General features: G+C 46.4%; 2 long non-coding RNA genes across 2 annotated transcripts; both read left to right on the forward strand.

Annotated features, from left to right (window-relative positions):
- The first annotated feature begins 873 nt into the window (after window positions 1–873).
- LOC147344637 (uncharacterized) lies at window positions 874–3732 on the forward strand. The gene is made up of 2 exons (XR_015155072.1): window positions 874–2030; window positions 2471–3732. It is a non-coding gene; the product is annotated as an uncharacterized LOC147344637 (long non-coding RNA).
- A 15103-nt stretch (window positions 3733–18835) lies between these two features.
- Window positions 18836–19563, forward strand: LOC147344638 (uncharacterized). The gene is made up of 2 exons (XR_015155076.1): window positions 18836–19018; window positions 19348–19563. It is a non-coding gene; the product is annotated as an uncharacterized LOC147344638 (long non-coding RNA).
- The last annotated feature ends 509 nt before the right edge of the window (window positions 19564–20072 follow it).

A 20072-nucleotide genomic window follows, 5' to 3' on the forward strand; every position in this document is an offset into this window, starting at 1 on the left:
ACACCAGGCTGTAGGGAAGACTTGATTCTTGCTCTTTAAAGCCGCTTTAGCTATTCTAACTCTTCATTTTTCCGCTTCATTTTTTAAAAATCACTTCCAGTAGTAAGTGCTAAAACTTTGTGTTTTCATTTGACAGTTTGCCATCGACATCTTTCCAAGTCAATACCTATGGATCTAACTCATTTAAACAACAGCAATAAACCAAAAAGCAAAGTGATAGTCTTGTGTTATGTGAATGCACTGAAAATTTACTTAACTGGTCCCTTGCCGTGTTTTCTACATTCTGTTATTATGTAATCCTGATACCAACGTTCTTAATATATATGTAGTCGCACAAACGTTCTCACACACCCATTTCTTGTCACCTGCCTTTGCTTGGTAAAGACTAAAAGACCAATTACATAGTCAAGTTTTCAGTCGTTTCCTTTATGGCTTCTGAGCCTTGTATTTTTATACTTGAGTAACATCTCAACTCTGAAATGACAGAATAAGATGTCTTCCGTGCTTGTTTGCTTTCTGTTTTACTTTCGCTGTTTCAGCTCACAGTTCACACAGCCCAGCCCCCTGCAGAATCTCCCTTGCTCAGGTTGGCCTGCGGCCCTGCAGTCTCGCGGGGAGGGCCTCTCCGCCGCGGCCTCCCGCTCTCCGCCCGCCCTCGTCTGCCGCCTGGGCCGCTCCGCGACGCCGCGTCGCGCTGTCCCGAGCGGGGAGCCCCCTCCGAGGCAGAGGCCCCGGGCGAGCTCGGGCGTTAGGGCGGTCGGCGCCGCTGCGGCCTGCAGGCGACTCGTCCTGGGGACCCTCGAACCGGTTGTCGGGCGCCCCTGGCGGCCGCTTTCAGAGCGTTCCTTTCCTTCGGCGACCTTCCTAAGGGCTGAGATTCAGCCGGAGAATGCGGCGTAGAGCTCCAGAGGCCGGCAGTGCTGGTGGCAATAACCATGGTACTGCGGAGACCTGGGCATGCCTGCTCCTGCTGAAGATTGGATCTGCAGGTTTTCGTGAAGCGGCCTGGCGCTGCGGCGTTAAAAGGTGGGTTGCCGCTCGCTCAGGTCGACCAGCATCTCCTCGCGGTCTTCCATCGCGGGGCCTCGGAGCGAGCAGAGAAAGGGTCTGCGGCGCCGGAGTGCCTGTGCCTGTGACTCGTGGGCCAAACTCCTGGATCACCGTTAGGGGCCTTCGTCTCCCTCCGGGGTCCCCACGCTCCAGTCTCTGGTGCTTGGCCAGACCGGCCGAGTATGGGCTCGCAGGGCTCGTTGGCGGGCGCGCCTGGGCCCCGTCTCCGGGCCTGGACGCGTCCTGCTCCCTCTTGAACGGTCAGGCTTGCGTGGCGAGCACGGGCCGTGTCTTTAGAAGCTAGACGGCGATCCGGACGTTTCCTCCGCCCGCGGGGCCGCCTGGGGTACGGCTCGCAGCCAGGAGAGTAAAGTGCCCCGCGCGGTGTCCTGGATCAGCATTTTTGTTTTCCCGCCTCGGCTGGGAGTAGCCGTGTGTCTCCGTCGGCCGTCCCTGGATCCTGGGCGTCTTCCCCCGGAGTGGAGCCTGGCCGGACACGCGGAACAAGGCGGCGCTGGCCTGCGCGCCCGACCCTCCCAGCGGCACCGCGATCCCCAGGCTAGGCTCTCCCAAGCCCGCGTCCTGATCGCCTGGGGGCCCAGGTCCGCACCAGGGCTGGGCGGCGGGGGAGCTGCTCTCCGACGGCCGCTGTCGTGTCAAGCTCTGCGTTCGTCGGAGGCCCTGCTGCGTCTTCGCGGGGGCCGCCTGTAGTCTTCTGTTCCCCTTACGGGCTCGAAAGTTGTGTGGAGCACACACGAGTCCCTCGCCACGGGTGACAACAGGGAACGCGGTGGGCGAGCAAGGAGGCGGCCCAATGCGCGGCTTTAGTCCTGCACAGGCTCGGTGGTCAGAGGCGCCAAATGTTTGAGATCCAGAAAACGGCCCGGGCCCCCCGCTGAGGGTACCAAGGAGACGCGAGCCTGGCGCGGTGTGTAGTCCTGGAACGGCGTCTGAACACGCGCGGACGGGAGAACGCTTAGGTGAGAAACGAGTGCGGAGTGGTGGTGCTGTGCCTTCTCTGCCCTGCGATCCGGATTTGTGTTCACGTTTGGTTGAAGTCAGGGAAGCACCGCCGACAGGTCGACCAGATGGCCAGACAACTTCGGTGCTCTACAGTTTCTAATAGTGTAGGTTTTGGTAGATGAGAAATATAGAAATCTACAATAAAAATCACTATTATTGTCTGTAATTAATAAAATTCACCCACAAAATAGCTAACTGCTCAGTTGAAGATGACCAAAGAGTTTCAGTATATCTAAATATTTGTTTAAAAGCAGAGGAAATGCTCTACAACCCACGAGGCCCTGCCCCATGCCCCGCAGCAACCATTGTGGAAACCCAGACCCCCAAAGTCTTCAGCACTAGGCCTCAAAGTCCGGTCTTGGTCAGTGACTGTTTCCTCATTTATCCTTTCCATTAGAAACAAATCGGCGGGAATATGTTCCTCTAAGCAATCCCGTGGGCGCCCCTGTTCCTGTCAGCCTGCCTCCAACTTCCCTACATCACAGGCTCTGAGCACAATGTGCCTTCCTGTTTTGCTACCACTCAAGCGTCCTGCTGCTGCTGCTGCTAAGTCGCTCCCGTCATGTCCGACTCTTCGACCCAATAGACTGCAGCCCACCAGGCTCCCCCGTCCCTGGGAGTCTCCAGGCAAGAACACTGGAGTGGGTTGCCATGTCCTTCTCCAATGCGTGAAAGTGAAGAGTGAAAATGAAGTCGCTCAGTCGTGTCCGACTCTTAGCTACCCCGTGGACTGCAACCCACCAGGCTCCTCCGTCCGTGGGATTTTCCAGGCAAGAATACTGGAGTGGGTCGCCATTGCCTTCTCCACTTAAGTGTCCTAGTCTCAGCCTAACGCAAGTGGTGCTGGCTGACCCCTTGCAATGCAAATAGTAGCTGCTCAATGCACTCACTGATCTGTATTTTTAAATCTTCATAAACATCATAATGGAAGGATAATATTGAGTTAGGAACATGTGTGACATTGTTAACGATTTCTTTAGTATTTAGACATTAAATGTTGGGCTCCTGATAACTTTTCCATCTTAAAACTAAAGCTATTGAAGGAGGGGAAAGAAGCTCAAGAAGCGAGAGATATAAATATATATACATATATATATATATAATTATTGGCTAATTTGTATTGTTGTATGGCAGAAACCAACACAAAACGGTAAAACAATTTCCACCAATTAAAAAAAATTTAAAAGAATACTAAAGCTATTCGAATGCCTTTTGTATGCAAAGACATATTGCCACATTACTTTTTTCACTTTTTTAGAATTCTAAAATTAGAATGACAAGAGGTTTGTTGACATCTTTAAAAAATTGCTTTCTACAAACTTATCCATTTATGTATGTGTGTACTACACACTGCTACTGCCGCTAAGTAGCTTCAGTCGTATCCGACTCTGTGCAACCCCAGAGATGGCAGCCCAGCAGGCTCCCCCGTCCCTGGGATTCTCCAGGCAAGAACACCAGAGTGGGTTGCCATTTCCTTCTCTCTAGTACTGCACACTAGCATTCATTTAATTGCCATATTTTGAAAAAAATTTAATGTAGAAGAAATTGGTTTTTTGCTTGTGAGACCAATGTTTTATGTTTTTGTGTTTTTGTTCATTATGGAATCTCGCCTGTGTGTCCTCATATTGATATTCAATAAAGACTTAAAGGGATCATTAAGCAGTTGTGGAACATTTTCTCTGAGTATCTCCCTCCTCTTTGATGCCCTGCCACACAGGGTATAGCCTCCGTGGCCTCCCAGATCACCAGTGTTCTCAATTCAGATTTTTGCCAGAATGTTTATGGCTCCTCTGCCTGCAGCTGCAGCGTGAAAACCCCCTGAAGACAGAGAGCTGCGGAGTCATCAGGTTGATGTGTGTGTTCACCTTCACTCAAGGAACCTATTCCTGGAACCCTAACACTGCCTGCTGTTCAGGTTCTGAGAACCGTTTCCTATTTTGTTCAGCTTTCTAATTCCTAATAGTAGGTGAGGAAGTCTAGACACTGTTCCTCTTATCGTTGCAGGAAGGGGAACCCTTCCCAGGGCCCTAGAGTGGGCTCACACGTGCTGACAAAGCAAGAGACTTGATTGGGAAGGGCAGGCAGGAGGACAGCAGCAGGGCGAGGAAGCCCAGGGGACTTCTCACCACGTGACCTGCAGTCTCAGGTTTTATGGTGATGGGGTTGGTTTCCAGGTTGTCTCTGGCCAAGCTTTCTGACTCAGGGTTCATTTCATGGATTTTGTTCAGCTTTCTAATTACCAGTAGTAGGTGAGGAAGTCCAGACACTCCTTCTTGTATTTAGAAGCAGAAATCACATTTCATTTTAAGAGAAAATTGTACTTTTGAATCAATAATTTTAAATCGCCTAACCACACTGGCTTGAAGGTGTCTTTTGTTTTGTATTTGTTGTTTTGCTCATGAACATGTTAAAATGAAATATCAGGAGACACACTTAGATGGCTCCCCCCCCCCCCCCGAAGACCTTTATGCCAATAAATCCTGGGTAAGGTCTTAGGAGTCTCTGAGTTTGAATCCTTCAGGTATATCAAGTCACTGAGGCCATTTTTGCTCCTGTTTTCAGATCTGTTGGTCTAATAAGTCACACTAAATTTTCCCACGGTTTATATTGTGGAGAATGTTTTTCACCTGAATCCCAGTGTCCATCTTCTTTTTCAGTCACTAGCGGTTCATTCTGCTCTAAAGTGTGCAGTTCACTATCTCTGGATTGGCTTGAGGTGACCACCTGTGTGACACTTGGTAGCTCACGTCTCATTTCTAATCCATGAATTTGAATTAAAGGGACCTTAAGGCTCTTGTATTCATTACTCAATAAATATTTATCAATTGAGAATTGTAATCACTGGAGACACGTTAATAAATGAACAGATAGGGACCCTGACCTCATGTGATTTTCTGGAGTACACAGACTCATAAATAAAAATTTTAATTGGGGAAAAGTTTTGATTAGCATTATAAAGAAAAAACTGAGCTTTCCAGGTGACTCAGTGGTAAAGAATCCACCTGCCAAGCAGGAGACATGGGTTCAATCTCTGGGTCAGGAAAATACCCTGGAGAAGAAAATGGCAACCCACTCCAGGATTCCTCCCTGGGAAATCCCAGGGATAGAGGACCCTGGCAGGCTGCAGTCCCTGGGGTCGCAGGAGTCAGACATGACTTAGTGACTAAACAACACTGATGGAAAACATCAGGGTCACGAGGGATGGTAAAGGGGAAACACCAGCATTAGACAGGCTGGTCCAAGAATGCCCATCCAAGAGGTTAATATCTGAGCTGCCATCCAGGTGAGCAGAAAACAGCAGCCACTTTAAGCTCTAGGACAACGGCATTCTAGGAGAGGGAAGAGCAGGGACAAGGGTCCTGAGATGGGCACCAACTTGGAGGGTGGAAACACATGGGGGCTGAGTTAACGTGAGTGAGCACACACGTGGTGACGGAAAGGGGGCAGGGCGGGGGGCGGAGTCAGTGCTAGCTCAGTGCTGCCAGTCCCTGATCCCGGGATTTGATCCTGCTCTGAATACTTCTCCATAAATACAGCACATTGATGCCATGTGCCCACACAGATGGATGACACAGGGCCCTGGCAGTCAGACAGAGTGCATGCAGTAGTCAAGGCACCAGCAAGATCACAGGATCTGAGATCAGCAGGAACCTTGATGGTACCAGAGAGCCTATTTTAAACTCAGGAGACTGAGGAGCAATTTTTGTAGTCTTGGCCAGTATGGACCAAAATACATTTATTTCTACTGTTTGCAGAATTTTTACCTCAAAAAAATGTTCGGCTTTTTATGAAGCTTATGTGGAAAGGAAACATAGAACCCATGCCTAGAAATCCTACTTCCATGGGAGAAAGCCTACCAGGAAAACTGCTTGGAAAGTTTAAGGAATGTGACTTTTAAATTATAAAAGAGAAAGACGCTAAAATACAAGTAAAGTTCAGAGACAAAAGGGGTTGATCCAAAGCTGGCAGGCTTTGTCCTGGTGAAAAACCCGGCACACAGCACACTTCCTCACGTTGCTGGGTTTATTCCTACTATGCTTTCCCATGGACTATAGCCCGCCAGGCTCCTCTGTGCATGGAATTCTCCAGGCAAGAAAACTGGAGTGGGTTGCCATTTTCTTCTCCAGGGGATCTTCCTGACCCAGGGATCAAACCTGTGCCTCCCGCATTGCAGGCAGATTCTTCACCACCTGAACCACCAGGGAAGCCATTGCACTTTACATGGTGCCAATTTAAAATTCAGTTTAAGTAATTTTTTTCAGGTTAAGTAATTCCTAAGACCCAAATAGCTCCCCCTTGATGTTATCTACACAGTGGTACATGTAGTCTGCAAGATTCCCTCTTCCCTGAAGCCCTCCAGTCACCAGCCTTTTCCACACGTGTCTCCCATCACATCCGTCCGCCGGTGTCATGGGCTCTCTGCCCGACTCTGCACAGAACTGTTGCTGATGGCATCTCTTCTAGGCAGGGAATCATTCTGTCAGCCATCACCTAAACTTCAACGTCCTCCCATCTGAGACTGTATTTTTATGTTCCTTAAAACAGCATTTTAACAAAATCTCGATTTGAACATGAATGGGTTTTACCTACTGATTTTATCTGTTTTTCATTGTATCCTATGGTCTGATTCTGCCCTTAGCCTCTCATGAAACAACTTGCCAGGACTTATGAATGACTTCTGATCCCTTTTCCATTTACCGCCACCCTTCTGTGGCACATGCTTCTGTGGCATGTCCTTATTGCCATGACACTCTCCCCTTCCTTTTGGAATGCCTGCTGTTGCCTTCCTGCCTCTCTGCTGCATCCTGTCCCCGTGTGTGTCTCTCCCTGGCACTCACAGCAGGTTCACAGCAGACTCACTCACAGGCTGTTCCCTTGGGAGTCCCCGCCTCCCATCTTAGCTGTGCTATTTGGGTACAAATTCCCAAGCACAAATTCTCCAACCAAGATTCCTGCTCCCATGTCTGGGCTCTGTAGAAACTTCACCTGAAAAATTACCATGGATCAAACCTAATATACCTTTCCTTCTCCCCAGTTACACCCCTTATGGACACTCCCTCTCTCCTGGGCACCAGGCTCCCTGGCTCAGATCATCCATGACCCATTTCTCTACACTCAAGGAGTTATCTGGCCATGTTGGCTCCAGCTCTAAAGGAGTGAGTTGAGCGTGATGGACCCAGAGGAGAGTGGAGACAACAGGTACATACCCGGTGAGGTTGTAACTGCACTGAGAATAAAGGGCAGTGCTGATGATAGGAAAGACTGTAGAGGGTTTCTGAAGGTTAGAAAGCATTGGAAAGCAGTTTTAAACACGGGGGGGGGGGGGAGTTGTGTGATAGAGAAGTTGCAGTTTAAAGACAAAGGCTCATTGATGGCTCAGAAGGATCTTAGTGGTAGCATCTTATCAAATGCTCTCTCAGTTACAAATACTCCAGGTTACAAATCCTTTAGAAATATATCCTACACTTGCTAGCAGCAGAGGAGCACAGGTCAGTTCTCCATTGCAGCATTATTTGTAATATAAACAGATTGCTGCATATCAGTGTTCATCCCAATGTGGATGGCCAAGAAGGATTATACTACCACATCATCCACTCAGTGCACTGCTCTGCAGGAAATTATGTCCTGATAGAGGACAACTTCCAAGGCATTGTCAAATAAATAAAAGGAACATGTAACAAAACACCATGCTTAATATACCACTATTTGTGTTTTGAATTGGGGCATGAAGGAGAAAAGTATTTTCATGTTTGCTTACAAGGAACTCTAGAAGGACCTGTAAGAAACAAAATATTACCTATGGAGGCCAGATGGCCCTGGACACACAGGCTAAATGACAGGAGGCACAGATTAAGGCAAAGCATATTTTCAGTATCTTGAATCATGTACCTGTATTATAACCTCTTTGGAATTTTCAATAAATTGAATTTTTTAAAAACCTCCAAATAAAATGCATTTTACTGTTTTTATTTTACTATATTATTTTACTGTTTTTACCAACTGAATGACTTTCTGGTTGTCCTACCACGGTTGTTGTTTGGCTTCTCTAAAATGTCTATTCATGAGTCTTTTCAGTTGGTTTTGACGTTCTTATTTTAACTTTGGTAAGAAACAAAGAAAAAGATTTTTCTCAACACCCTAGGTAGTTCATCCTTTTCTCTTTTCCTCCTTTAGGATACTTTATATACTTTGCGGGTTTGGGCACTGTTTTCATAACTTTTATTTGCAAGAAAGAGGATAAAGCTGTGCTAGTTTGCTAGGGTTGCCAGAATAGAATACCACAGACTGAGGCTTAAATAACAGAATTTCATCAGGTTATCCAACCTTACAGCGCTCAGCTGCTCAGAGTTCTCCCTTGCTGTGCTACTTTCTGATATCAATAGTTATGTTTCCTATTTGTTACTGATTTTAGTTGTCTTTTTTCTTAATCGGTATAGCTAAAGATTTGTTACTTCTGTTGACCTGTTTGAAGTAACTTTTGTTTAAAATTGATTTCTTTGGTTTTCCTCTTCTGTATATTTATCTGAGAGCCAATATTTACTATTTTCATTCCTTTTTCTAGCTTTGAGTTTGGTTTGCTCTCCCTTTTCTGCCTAGGTGTAAAGACAGGTCGCTTATTTGAGCTTTCTTTTTAATGTTTGCATTCACAGCTTTACATTTCATTGTTGGTGATGTTTTTGCAGAATCCCATACATGTTGGCATGTTCCATTTATATTTTGATTTGTCTTCAGGTATTTTCTAAGTTCCTTTTCATTATTATTTTTTAGCCTGCTGGTTATTTAAGAGTGTGTTTAATCTTCACATAAAAGTGGATTTTCCCACTTTTCCTTCTACTATTAATTTTTGTTTCATTGCATTGTGACAGGAAAACATTCCTTTGTATGATTTGAGTCTATTGGAGGGATTAGGGGCAGGAGAAGGTGACGACAGAGGATGAGATAGCTGGATGGTATCACCAACAAGATGGACGTGAGTCTGAGTGAATTCTGGGAGTTGGTGATGGACAGGGAGGCCTGGCATGCTGCAATTCATAGGGTCACAAAGAGTTGGACACAACTGAGCAACTGAACTGAACTGAACTGATAGTAGACTTATTTTCTGGCCTAACATATGGTCAATTTGGAGAATGTTCCCCATGCCCTTGTGAAAAGTGTGGAATCTATCTCTGCCCAGGTCATTCAGTGCCCTAGCTGCACAGTTCTTATGGATCACCTCTCACTGTCAGGCGAGACTGTTGGGTCCCTCGGCCATTTGCGTGCATTAGTCACATGAGGAGATCAATGGGACAAAAGGGACGCCTTTCTGTCAGCCGGTGACTCTCAGTAGCCCATTCTATGGCAGATAGGCTAAGAGTGAGCTCTGGTACATCCTGGGAGCCTCTCTCAGACTCACCCATTGGCTACATTCTCAGAAACTGGAAAATTTAGCCCTGCAAAAGGCCTGGCCCAAATATAAACTCAGTTCAGTTCAGTCGCTCAGTCGTGTCTGACTCTTTGTGACCCCATGGACTGCAGCATGCCAGGCCTCCCTGCCCATCACCAACTCCCGGAGCTTACTCAAACTCATGTCCATTGAGTTGGTGATGTCATCCAACCATCTCATCCTCTGTTGTCCCCTTCTCTTCCTGCCCTCAATCTCTCCCAGCATCAGGGGCTTTTCACATCAGGTGGCCAAAGTATTGGAATTTCAGCTTCAACATCGGTCCTTCCAATGAACACCCAGGACTGATCTCCTTTAGAATGGACTGGTTGGATCTCCTTGCAGTCCAAGGGACTCTCAAGAGTCTTCTCCAATACCACAGTTCAAAAGCATCAATTCTTCGGTGCTCAGCTTTCTCTATAGTCCAACTTGATGTTCGCTCTTGCCATCTCCTGTTTGACCACTTCCAATGTACCTTGAGTCATGGACCTAACATTCCAGGTTCCTATGCAATATTGCTCTTTACAGCATCAAACCCTGCTTCTAAGACCATTCCCATCCACAACTGGGTGTTGTTTTTGCTTTGGCTCCATCCCTTCATTCTTTCCGGAGTTATTCCTCCACTCATCTCCAGTAGCATATTGGGCACCTGGTGAGTTCATCTTTCAGTGTCCTATCTTTTTGCCTTTTCATGCTGTTCATGGCGTCCTCAAGGCAAGAATCCTGAGTGGTTTGCCATTCCCTTCTCCAGTGGACCTCTCCACCATGACCCGTCCATCTTGGGTGGCCCCACAGGGCATGGCTTAGTTTCATTGAGTTAGACAAGCTGTGGTCCATGTGATCACCTTGGCTAGCTGTCTGTGATTGTGGTTTCCATGTGTCTGCCCTCTGGTGCCCTATCTCAGTGCCTGCCATCTTACTTGGGTTTCTCTTACCTTGGACATGGGGTGTCTCTTCACGGCAGCTCCAGCAAAGCACAGCCATTGCTCCTTACCTCGGATGTGAGGTAGCTCCTCTCAGCTGCCGCCCCTGACCTTGGACATGAGGTAACTCCTCACAGCCACACTCCTGTGCTGTGGGGAACCCCAAAAATGGCCTCTGAAAGGCACACTAGCTTTTGCCAAAAGCAGTGAGAGAACTCAGAATCTCCTTACGTTCAGTCCTTCGGGGCCCTCAGTTGGAATCCGGGTCTCAGGGACCGATGCCGCATGTCTTCCTGTTGCCTCCCTGTCTCCTGTCCCCCTCTGTCTCTCTCCATCAGGTTTCCTAGACGACCCCTACTCGACCTTTCATGCCCACATGATCTCTTGGAGAGGATTCTGAGGTTCCCTTCGGTCCAGGTCTTTCTCCTATATTCAAAAGCCTGAAGGATCAAAAGCTCTCCTAACATTCTGAAGCTCCCCTTCTAACTATGCTTATCTCTCAGGTGGGGAGGGAACCAACTTCCCCCAACCCCTGAACATCCTAAAGAATTCCCTTCTAACTACTCCTGTTTCTCAGAGTGGGGAAGGACCAAGCTTCCCCCACTTCTGCAAATTCCCTTAACCCTTCAGATCCTTCTCATGGGACAAAGACCTCCCAACCAGAGGGACAATCCATGATTTTTATCAGCTGATCTGCCTCTAACATCAGAGTCAATTTGAGCACCATTTGGCCTATAATTTAGATATAAAACTATGACTACAGAAAGGAAAGGTGACTTTCTGACACAGGATGGCCATGATATTCTTTAGACTCTGGAGAAAATTGGTTAAACTGAAAAAAATTTTTCTTGGAAACTGCAGAACCAGTTCTTTTTGCATATGCAATTAAAAACAACAAGTTTGTTAAAAAGACTGCCTAGGGAAAAGCTTGAAGTTAACCCTTTTCATGTCCCTGAAATACACAGCCCACTTTGCCTGAGACCTCAGCCTTGGGCAAATTAGAACTTCAAAAAAATGGGTGGGGGGAGGGGGTGGTCAAAGAGACATTTTAAATGTCAAGTGGAAAACTATGAGATTTCTGTCTGTCTGTCTCAATTTGTATGTCTCAGTGTGTGTCTTTTGTTTGTTTGTTTTAATAATATTGCCAAAATGGTAAATGAGTTCTAATTTAATTGCCCAAAGAAAAGTTGAAGAATAAAAATTCTTAAAGTAAGGGTTGGGGGGAGTGGGTGGTTTGTTTCACTTACCGGCTCTCTAGTTGTTCCACCACCACTTGTTGAAAAGACTGTCCTTTCGGGATGCTGGTTGAAAGCCAGCTGGCCATACATTTGAGGGTCACATTTCCCTGGTAGCTCAGATGGTAAAGCATCTGCCTACAATGCAGGAGACCCAGGTTCAATCCCTGGGTCAGGAAGATCTCCTGGAGAAGGAAATGGTAACCCACTCCAGTATTCTTGCCTGGAAAATCCCATGGACAGAGAAGCCTGTTAGACTACAGTCCATGGGGTTGAAAACAGTTGGACACAACTGAGCGACTTCACTTCACTTCACTTCAAAGAAAAATAAGTACTTACAAATCAGACAATTCTAAATACAAGAGAAATTAACCTAAAAGAATATCAGATTCACGTGAACTGGGAAATATTCAATATGAAATATCTAGTATTAATGTTTCTTTGCTAATCTAATATAGACATGTCTAAGAGTTGTTAACATTAAGCTTAATATTTTCATTGTGCCTAGGTTTATTATAAGTTAAATATTGTTATATTTTTATATCTGTTACAAGTTTGTCAACAAGGAAAGTACCTGTAGAAAAAAAAAACTCGTAAAAAATGTAAATGAAAGGGGGAAGGCGCCAAGATGGCGGAGGAGTAGGACGGGGAAAACACTTTCTCCCCCACAAATTCATCAAAAGAGCATTTAAACGTCAAGTAAATTCCACAAAACAACTTCTGAATGCCGGCAGAGGACATCAGGCACCCAGAAAAGCAACCCAACTCCTCGAAAGGAGGTAGGAAAAAATATTAAAGACAATAAAAGAGACAAAAGAGGGAGGGATGGAGTTCCGTCCCGGGAAGGGAGTCTTAAAAAGAGAGAAGTTTCCAAACACCAGGAAACCTTCTCACTGCCGAATCCGTGCCGAGCTTTGGAAGCACAGAGGACAACATAACAGGGAGAAAAAATAAATAAACAATTAAAACTCGCAGATTGCGAGCCCTACGGTAACTCCTCCAGCGGAGAAGCAGCGCAGATGCCTGCATCCGCCATTAGCAAGCGGGGGCTGGGCAGGGAGGCGCGGCGCGGGCTGCATCGCTGAGAGTAAGAATCTGGCCTGAATACCCTGAGCGCTGTCTGAGCGAAATAATCTGGGCTAGCAAACCAGACTGCGGGATATCTACCATGCGAAAAGCCAGCCCTAACCTAAGACACCGCCAGCCCGCGCACGGAACAAAGGACTAAACAGAGGTAGCCGGCTGCAAACCTTCCCCCTCCGGTGACAGGCAGCCAGAGCCGGAAGGGGGCAATCGCAGCCCCAGAGCGACATTATCTATAAAACTGGCTTCTTTGCTAACTAAAACTTATTGGGGGTCTGGACGGTCAACATCTGCCTGAGAAGGTGCGCCGGTTTTACACCCAGATAACCAAGTGGCGGGGAGGCGATAAGTCGCAGCATTGGCGCTCGCCAAACACCTCATCACCTGAGCTGCTCGGACCTGGGAAGAGCACAAAACACAGCCCCAACTAAGTCTGCGCCTCTGAGGACTACCTGAGTGCCTGAACCTGAGCGGCTTGGACCTGGGAGGTGCATGCAACCCAGGGCCAGCCTCGGATTGTTCCCAGCGGAACAACCTAGAGCCCGAGCAGTGTGGGCAGGGAGGCTACACGCGCCGTGAGCGGGGGCAGACCCAGTGTGGCTGAAGCACTGCGAGCGCACGCCAGTGTCATTTGTTTGCAGCATCCCTCCCTCCCTCCCCATAGCGCGACTGAACAAAGAGAAGAAATACAGCTCCACCCACCAGAACACCGACACAAGCTTCCCTAACCAGGAAACCTTGACAAGCCACCTCTACATACCCACACACAGCGAGGAAACACCACAATAAAGAGAACTCCACAAACTGCCAGAATACAGAAAGGAGTCCCAAACTCAGCAATTTAAACAAGATGAAGAGACAGAGGAATACCCAGCAGATAAAGGAACAGGATAAATGCCCACCAAACCAAACAAAAGAGGAAGAGATAGGGAATCTACCTGATAAAGAATTCCAAATAATGATAGTGAAATTGATCCAAAATCTTGAAATTAAAATGGAATCACAGATAAATAGCCTGGAGACAAGGATTGAGAAGATGCAAGAAAGGTTTAACAAGGACCTAGAAGAAATAAAAAAGAGTCAATATATAATGAATAATGCAATAAATGAAATTAAAAACACTCTGGAGCCAACAAATAGTAGAATAACAGAGGCAGAAGATAGGATTAGTGAATTAGAAGATAGAATGGTAGAAATAAATGAATCAGAGAGGATAAAAGAAAAACGAATTAAAAGAAATGAGGACAATCTCAGAGACCTCCAGGACAATATTAAACGCTACAACATTCGAATCATAGGGGTTCCAGAAGAAGAAGACAAAAAGAAAGACCATGAGAAAATACTTGAGGAGATAATAGTGGAAAACTTCCCTAAAATGGGGAAGGAAATAATCACCCAAGTCCAAGAAACCCAGAGAGTCCCAAACAGGATAAACCCAAGGAGAAACACCCCAAGACACATATTAATCAAATTAACAAAGATCAAACACAAAGAACAAATATTAAAAGCAGCAAGGGAAAAACAACAAATAACACACAAGGGAATTCCCATAAGGATAACAGCTGATCTTTCAATAGAAACTCTTCAAGCCAGGAGGGAATGGCAAGACATACTTAAAATGATGAAAGAAAATAACCTACAGCCCAGATTATTGTACCCAGCAAGGATCTCATTCAAGTATGAAGGAGAAATCAAAAGCTTTTCAGACAAGCAAAAGCTGAGAGAATTCTGCACCACCAAACCAGCTCTCCAACAAATACTAAAGGATATTCTCTAGACAGGAAACACAAAAATAGTGTATAAACTCGAACCCAAAACAATAAAGTAAATGGCGACGGGATCATACTTATTAGTAATTACCTTAAACGTAAATGGGTTGAATGCCCCAACCAAAAGACAAAGACTGGCTGAATGGATACAAAAACAAGACCCCTACATATGTTGTCTACAAGAGACCCACCTCAAAACAGAGGACACATACAGACTGAAAGTGAAGGGCTGGAAAAAGATTTTCCATGCAAATTGGGACCAAAAGAAAGCAGGAGTCACAATACTCGTATCAGATAAATTAGACTTTAAAACAAAGGCTGTGAAAAGAGACAAAGAAGGTCACTACATAATGATCAAAGGATCAATCCAAGAAGAAGATACAACAATTATAAATATATATCCACCCAACATGGGAGCACCGCAGTATGTAAGACAAATCCTAACAAGTATGAAAGGAGAAATTAACAATAACACAATAATAGTGGGAGACTTTAATACCCCACTCACACTTATGGATAGATCAACTAAACAGAAAATTAACAAGGGAAAAAAAAAAAAAAAAAACATGTATCTATAAAGCTCACTAAAGCAAAGCACAGTAAAATGAGGTATGGCAATAAAAGGTGTTAAATTTATCAAATAAAAAAATAAATAAATAAAGTGCTGAAAAATTAAAGCTGTCAAAAAAAAAAACAAAAAACAAAGTAGGGGCAGTATTCTTTAACAATGACAATATCATAAAAAACAAAGAAAGGCTGTAAAAGTGTTCCAGATTAAAAGAGACTTTATCAACATGACAATGAAATGCAATATCTGATCCTGGACTAGATCTTGTACTAGAAGGAAAAAGTGCTAAAAAGGACACTGAGGGTCAGTTAACAGTATTAGAATACAGACAGTAGATTTAATAAAAGTATTTTATCCATGTTAAATCACTGAAGTTGACAACTGTACTATTACAGTTATTAACCGAATATCCCTATTCTTAGGAAATTCAGAAATATGTACTGAAGTATGTGGGATACTTCATGGGAATAAAAACCATGATATCTGCAGCAGGCCTTCCAAGAGTTTAGAAAAAAACTTTTTGGGTGGGGAGCAGACAAATAATAAAGAAATGGGGTGAAATGATAAGAACAAGTGAAAAATCTGGGCAGAGGTTATATGGATATTATTTGTATTATTTTTGGAACTTTTCTTTAAGCTTGACATTAAAAATTAAAAATGTGCAAAAAAAAATGTAAATGAGATATAAACTATTAAGAATAATTATATTTTAGGAATGTCTGTCTAAAATAGTGTTTCCAGATTTGGGTAAGTTGAATTTCTGCTGCTGCTGCTAAGTCACTTCAGTCGTGTCCGACTCTATGCGACCCCATAGACGTCAGCCCACTAGGCTCCTCCGTCCCTGAGACTCTCCAGGCAAGAACACTGGAGTGGGTTGCCATTTCCTTCTCCAATGTATGAAAGTAAAAAGTGAAAGTGAAGTCACTCAGTCATGCCCAAATCTTAGTGACCCCATGGACTGCAGCCCACCATGCTCCTCTGCCCATGAGATTTTCCAGGCAAGAGTACTGGAGTGGGGTGCCATTGCCTTCTCTGAGAATTGAGGTCTGGTGACCTCTAAATCTGTCTCCAAAAGACAGACCATCCAAGGAGAGACCTTGAATTACAGCTGTAGTCAGCTAATTGTAATGAGGTATGTTGGTTAAGTCCAAAGAGGGAGCAAGCGTGTCCTGGTGGTGGAGGGTAAAGACTTTCTGTGGCCCCACTTCCTGCTGCCCAGGGGCCCAGACAGCTTATGTTCCCAGGATGTCATCTTTTGGCTCAGGTATCTGGAAGGAGTCCTGCCATTTGTTTCTCAAGGATGTACAGTCATGAACTTTCTTTATTCGATTGAAAATAAAAATCCTGCTAACTACTGAAGTGTCAGATGAGGTGAGGGTGAGACACGGCCCCTCAGCTCCTGGTCCCAGAAAGAGGGAAGAGAAGAAAGAGACCTTTGATGAACTCACATGTGGTGTGTTTCTTTTACTGCTCATTGAGGCATCATCACAGTTTGAGTTCCTTCCTCACAGATCTCACAGGCTGGAGAGGTAATCAAACATGATCAGAGCCCTGGGGAGTTTCAGATGAGCCCAGATGCACCAAGAAGAAGGGGTGGCCATCAGCAAGTCTTCATGGAGTGGGCAACTTCTGAACTGGGTCTCTAAGGGTGAGTTAGTTATCTAGCTGAAGCTTGGCACTGGGTGCAAAGACAAACACAAGATGAGTGAATGAACGGGGCATCCCTCTAACACAGGAGGCAGCCCACCAAGACGGTAGCCTGAGATCACAGGCCCCCCTGGGGAACTGGGGGAAGGGGCTGCAGTGTGCTGCCGGCCTCAACCCTTGTGTGAACTTTGCTGCCACACTGGCCTGTTTCTACCTGCTCAGGGAAATCTTTCTGCCCTCTGCTCTGGCATAGCTCCTCTTTACCGGCAATGACCACACATGGTGTTCTGTGTGCAATTGCCCTCCGCTTGAGGGGAGTGGCTTGGTGCAGAGGTGAAGGTCAGTGTGCAGTCTGAGGCTGGAGAGAACAGTGGGGAGCCCTGCAGTGGTGGGATCACGGTGGGAGGTGCTTGGCTGTGACGAGGCAGATGCCACTCCTGGGACTTGAGGGCAGGGTGATTAGTGGCTACCCTTAAAGGGTGGACTCATTTGGGGCTGCATTGCCTTTGAGCAGTTTGGTGGATCTTCGGTTAGAAACATCTGGAAGGAATTACAGAGGATAAATATATGAGAGCATTTGGACCAGAATTCATGACCCAGGTGAGGTGAGGAGAAAGTGGAGTGAAAGGGGCCTCAGGACATGGTGGAAATTCATTGACCAAGGTCATCAAGGGGGAGACCTTCATGTCCATTCCACAGCCTCCTGGTTACTCCCAGAGTGCCGGGCCCAGGGAGACCACTCAATAAACAGGTGCTCACTTGATCCAAAATCACTGAAGCTTTCACTTTGACTCACCACAATATAATATGCTGAATTCAAGAAACTGGTGCCCAGGTTTATATTAATGAGCTAGAAAAGAGAAAGGAAAATAGACTCAAGAAAAATCAAAGAATCCACACTATTAAAACCCTGAACATGCTTTCCACTGTGGCCTCAGGGTCTTGGCACTTGCTGCACTCCCAGCTCAGAACACTCTGACATCCCCATTGATTATTCTCTAAATACATTCTGAAATTCACCTAAACTTCCTGATTTTATTTTTCCCCAAGATACGTATTACCATTGGACTTTGCATACATTTTATTTTTTCTGTCTCTGAGCCTGTTAGTTTCATATAAGAATTGGGGTCTGCAGCCTCCTGCTTGACCTACAGCTGAGCCCGTGTCTGGAATGGGCCAGGAACAAAGTGGGCCTCCATGAACGTGCTCTGGGGAGGGAGCCCTTAGTGTGTAGTGGGGACAGCAGGTGTCATGAAGCACTGTTCCAGGCTGTGAATGAAGGAGTCAGAGGACAACCTGACGAAGGTCTTAACTCTCATTTTGCATCTGTCTTACGTAATCAGGATTGAACATCAGGCCCACAGAAGGCAGCTGCTCTGACCTGGGGACAGCTGCACACACAGAAACCCGTAGCTCCTGTGCTGAGATCAAGAAGGATGGATGTCAGGTCCAGGCTCTCACCAGGAGCTCTCCTTCTCCACCATCTCATTTCTCTCTAAGAAACCTACACTCAGGACTGGTGAGTCCTGTCCAAGGCCACAGAAGCCAAGCCCAGGACCAACGACACTTGTGAAGGTAACTCAGCCCTTTGTAACCATTGCCAAAACCCCCAATCATCACTAACAAGCTTCCTGACTCCCAATTAGGCAAAGATGCCCACTCCAGTAAACACCCCATAGCACCCTAATCAATCACCCGATGCCAGCCCTACAGCAGGAATTTTCTTTGTCTTGAGGCCATAAAAATTGGTTATTAAACCCACAAAAACTGCCAAATCTCCCTGGTCTGCCAGGGAGGTCAGCCCACTGCCAGGGAGGTCAGCCCACTGTGCTGGCAGTGCCCACATTATCTCTTTGTTTGTAATCAACCCACTGCCTTCTGAAATGCTGTGCCTGGAGATTCCTTTCCAGCCCACGCTCAGACTGCCTCAACAAGGATGCCAACCAATCCCTCCATTTGGTGGGCAGGTTCTGAGCGGTCCATACTTCCAGCTCAGAAGAGACTTGGCCTGTGCTTTGCAATTTAGAAACCCCTGCCATCCACACTGGACCCACTCAAGTCTCACCTGCCCCACAGCCACCCCACTTCCAGAGGCATTTGCAGTCTTTGTTCAGCAGGTGAGAACCCAGAGGGCAGGCGCTGAGGCTCCTTCAGCTGCCAAGATCCCCCTACACCTCCGTGAGGAGTCCTGAGCCTCTGAGGGGATGGAGCCTCCTCCGTGGGTCTCCCTGGGCTGTGACGGAACCTCCTTCCTCCTGGACGGGCACAAGGATGACTTGTCCATACCCGTGAGGGGTCAGGTAGGAGCACAGAGTGGCCCCGAGGGTCTAACGCCCTGGGATCCTGGGGGTGGAAGCGGTGAGGGAAGGGGCCAGCAGGGTGGCTCGCCCAGCATGAGGGCCGGGATGCCAGGCTGCTTCCAAGTGGCCACACCAGCCACAGACGCTGATGGGGACAAAGTGCTCCGTGTCTATGCGAGCCAGTCACTCAGCGAGTGCTCTCAGAACCAGCGTTTATGGTTAAAAAAAACACCTGTGCTGATTGGCACAGGAGAAGGGATTGGCAACAGGAGAAGGGATAACTGTGACCCGGGAAACTCTCACCTAACCTTCAGGAAACACTCTGACAGGGTCTCTGAAGATGCAAAAAAAAAAAAAGTCTGCTTTGGTTAAGAAGACATGAGAGGAATTGAACATTGGCTGCAAAGGTACATTTTTGAAAAAGTAGAAAACAGCATTATTTCTAAATTAAAAGCCTATGTTTAGAACAAGATTACTTATGACTAATTGTATAATGCAGGCATTGGTGAAAATAAAAGCTATGTTATAAGCTGTTTTAACATCAATTTGTATTTTCCTAAATTTCACATTAGTCTAAAGTTGGGTGTCACTGTTTGGGAGGTGCTAGTTCTCCGCCAGTGTGCTTCACTCTTTAGGAGAAGTGATAACACCTGTTTACACGGGTGTGTGGCATGGAGCACAAGTGGCTGAGGCCCCTGGGCTGTGGAGACAGAAGGAAGGGGGTTGGCCAGGGAGGGTGGGTCCTGCCCTCGGGCTTCTGCTTTGCCCAGACACTCAGGGTCCCCTGGTTCATTCTTGACCTACTAATGGGGGAGACAGACAAGAGGAGCCGTAGGGGGAGCTGTAGTCGGCGCCTTCCATGTACTCTCCATTTACATCTTGGGCATGGAGCACTCTCGAAGCTCTTCAAAGGTCTAGGCTCTTCTGATGTCTCTGGTCTTCACTAGTTTCCTTGTTAAGGTATCTGTGTGCACACATGCTGTCGCTTCAGTCAGGTCTGACTGCAACGCTATGTACTATAGTCCGCCGTGCTCCTCTGTCCACGGGGTTCTCC

This window comes from Bos grunniens, chromosome 25 (assembly GCF_055505025.1).
Source record: "Bos grunniens cultivar Pamir isolate PY7600 chromosome 25, Bosgru_T2T1.0, whole genome shotgun sequence".
Lineage (NCBI taxonomy): Eukaryota > Metazoa > Chordata > Mammalia > Artiodactyla > Bovidae > Bos > Bos grunniens.